Source organism: Pelophylax lessonae (assembly GCF_965119305.1).
Source record: "Pelophylax lessonae genome assembly, chromosome: 11".
NCBI lineage: Eukaryota > Metazoa > Chordata > Amphibia > Anura > Ranidae > Pelophylax > Pelophylax lessonae.
This window is the reverse complement of record NC_138778.1, coordinates 208,416,255-208,419,489: the sequence shown is the minus strand read 5'-3', so window position 1 is coordinate 208,419,489 and position 3,235 is coordinate 208,416,255.

Below are 3,235 nucleotides of genomic sequence, written 5' to 3'. Positions count from 1 at the left end.
AGAGGAAGCTCCCAAGGAACGTCAGCGACCAGCCGCACCAGATTGCGTACCAAGCCTGGCGAACCGAGTCCGGGGCTACAAACAGGACCAGAATCCTTTCTGCCTCTATCCTGCGTAGAAGTCTGGCAGAAGCTTGAGAGGAAGTAAATGTTAATCAGACGATACTGACCCCACGGCACCACTGATGAAACTCCTCCGAATGAAGGTACCATTCCCCTTAGTCCAATGCCTGCCAATTGATGTAATCCCCCTGCCAGTTTTCCACCTCGGGAATGTGTACGGCGGAGAGGGCTGGAATGAACTGTTCTGCCCACCTTAGAAAGCCAGCTACATCCAGAGCCGCCAAGACTCTTCTTGAGCCTCCCTAGTGACTGACATAAGCCACTGCTGTGGCATTGTGCGATTAACGATGCACTGGACATCCCTGAAGATGATCCATCCAATGTTTCAGGCACAGTCTAATCTCTCGGAGTTCCAAAACATTGATCAGTAGTCGGGACACTTCCAGTGTCCAGTTCCCCTGAAAATATTTGCCGAGGACGTCACCCCAACCGGACAGGCTGGCATCCATGGTGAGCATTGTCCAATACAAGGGGAGGAAGGATTTGCCCAGCCAAAGCACAAAGCCACCATATCAGTGGACTCTTTCGTTCCGTGGCTCAGCCGGGTCCGATTGTCCCTGTGAGACCATTAATAATGTCATCCAGGGTATAGTGTAGCACCAAAACAGTTGAGCACCAGAGCAACAGTTGTAGCACCAAAATCAGTTGAGACATTTTTAGAAGTCTAGTCCGCAGACCAGCATTTAGGGCAAAAGACACACCGAAGGACCACTGCCGAAACAGAGCCGAGCCACATCCAAAGAGGCATTACAGATAAACTGCAGCCCCTGGATCAGCTGTTCCGCGAGCTCAGCAAAGGCAGGGGGGAGCTGTTCTCCCTCCAGGTCATGGCATAAAAGCTTAGCCAATAAGTCAGAGTCTGCGACACCAGCTCAATGGTGAAACTCGACCTCAGTGCCGAACCAGTCAGGGTGTACAAATGGCAGGCCACAGCCTCCGCCTATCTGTCAGATGGATCTTTAAAGGCTGATGACTTTTCAACCGGAATCATGGTTGCCTTGTTTAATCTGAAAACTGGAGGGTCCACTTCTTAAAAAGAAACTCCTCCTAGGGCTAACGCTGAGCAACTTGCTTAGGGGCCCCAAGGGGACACTTTGGTCATCCTCACTCTTTAGTGACAATTCTGTCAAAATAGGAGGGGAAAGGGAACTCTTTTGCTGCTCTGGATGGCTTGTGAGTGCCAAAGGGAGCCTGCGCCTCCGTCGCGGATGAGGAGGGGCTCCCACCCGCTTAAATCGCAACCCAGAGGCCTCCTCTGTCATCTATTGCTACTGTCATTTTCAATGGCAAACCACTGCAAAATGGCCAATGCATTGAGCACACAGGCTACAAGAAAATGGCAGCACCAGAAGGCTCTCAGGAGGGATACCTACAACTCAAGGACATGCTCCCCCCGCACAGCTGATCGTTAGGTCCCCGGCAGCGCATCCCCCACCCCAGGAGGTGGACCAGACCACCCACACAGCCCTTGCATAGGTGGAGGGGACAGATGAAGGGGGTTGCCTGACGGGAACCCGGGGATCCGACTGTCCCAAGGAGGGGCCCATATCCACACCAAAACCATCCAGGGGTTAGGGTAGAGGCAGGGAAAGCTACTTACCATTACCAGGAAACAGGTGGGCACTGCTCCAGACCGAACCCCTTGCTATCAAAATGGGGGTCTGTCAGCCAGGAGGAACGCTGTGACTCAGGCCGAGACCCGGTCGTATACCAACTGGCAGGACGTTTAACTCGCAGGCCAGCCCCCATCCAGTGGGGCAATGTCATGGCTGACCAAGCGCGGAGCCAAGGTCTGCCCGCACTCGCTGGCCGGACTGGGATGACCACTGGATCTAGATTATCAAGCCTGTCACCCAGTCCGGCACTTGATTTTAGATCTCACAGGAGAAAAAAAAAGTTCTATTCAAAAAGAAACAATTTTGCCAGAACCAGAGATCCCAGCAATGAACTGGGTCCTTATTCCTGAATCCTAAATAGGCAGACAAAAAAGAGAGAGAGAGAGAAGAAAGGAAGGGGAGAGAGGAGAAAGGAAGGGGAGAGAGAGGGAGAAAAGAAAGGAGGGAGAGAAGGAAGGAGAGAGGGAGAGAAGGAAGGAGAGAGAGAGAGAAGGAAGGAGAGAGAGAGAGGGAGAAAAGAAAGGAGGGAGAGAGAGAGAGAGAGAAGGAAGGAGAGAGAGAGAAGGAAGGAGAGAGAGAGAGAGAGAGAGAGGGAAGGAGAGAGAGAGAGAGAGAGAGAGAAGGAAGGAGAGAGAGAGAGAGAGAAGGAAGGAGAGAGAGAGAGAGAGAGAGAGAGAGAGAGAGAAGGAAGGAGAGAGAAGGAAGGAGAGAGAGAAGGAAGGAGAGAGAGAGAGAAGGAAGGAGAGAGAGAGAGAAGGAAGGAGAGAGAGAGAGAAGGAAGGAGAGAGAGAGAGGGAGAAAAGAAAGGAGGGAGAGAGAGAGAGAGAGAAGGAAGGAGAGAGAGAGAGAGAGAAGGAAGGAGAGAGAGAGAGAGAGAAGGAAGGAGAGAGAGAGAGAGAGAGAGAGAGAGAGAGAGAGAGAAGGAAGGAGAGAGAGAGAGAAGGAAGAGAGAGAGAGAGAGAGAGAAGGAAGGAGAGAGAGAGAGAGAGAAGGAAGGAGAGAGAGAGAGAGAGAGAGAGAAGGAAGGAGAGAGAGAGAGAGGGAAGGAGAGAGAGAGAGAGAGAGAGAGGGAAGGAGAGAGAGAGAGAGAAGGAAGGAGAGAGAGAGAGAGAGAGAGAAGGAAGGAGAGAGAGAGAGAGAGAAGGAAGGAGAGAGAGAGAGAGAGAGAGAAGGAAGGAGAGAGAGAGAGAGAAGGAAGGAGAGAGAGAGAGAAGGAAGGAGAGAGAGAGAGAGAGGAAGGAGAGAGAGAGAGAGAGAGAGAGAGAGAGGAAGGAGAGAGAGAGAGAGAGAGAGAAGGAAGGAGAGAGAAGGAAGGAGAGAGAGAAGGAAGGAGAGAGAGAGAGAAGGAAGGAGAGAGAGAGAGGGAGAAAAGAAAGGAGGGAGAGAGAGAGAGAGAGAAGGAAGGAGAGAGAGAGAGAGAGAAGGAAGGAGAGAGAGAGAGAGAGAGAGAGAGAGGGAAGGAGAGAGAGAGAGAGAGAGAGAGAAGGAAGGAGAGAG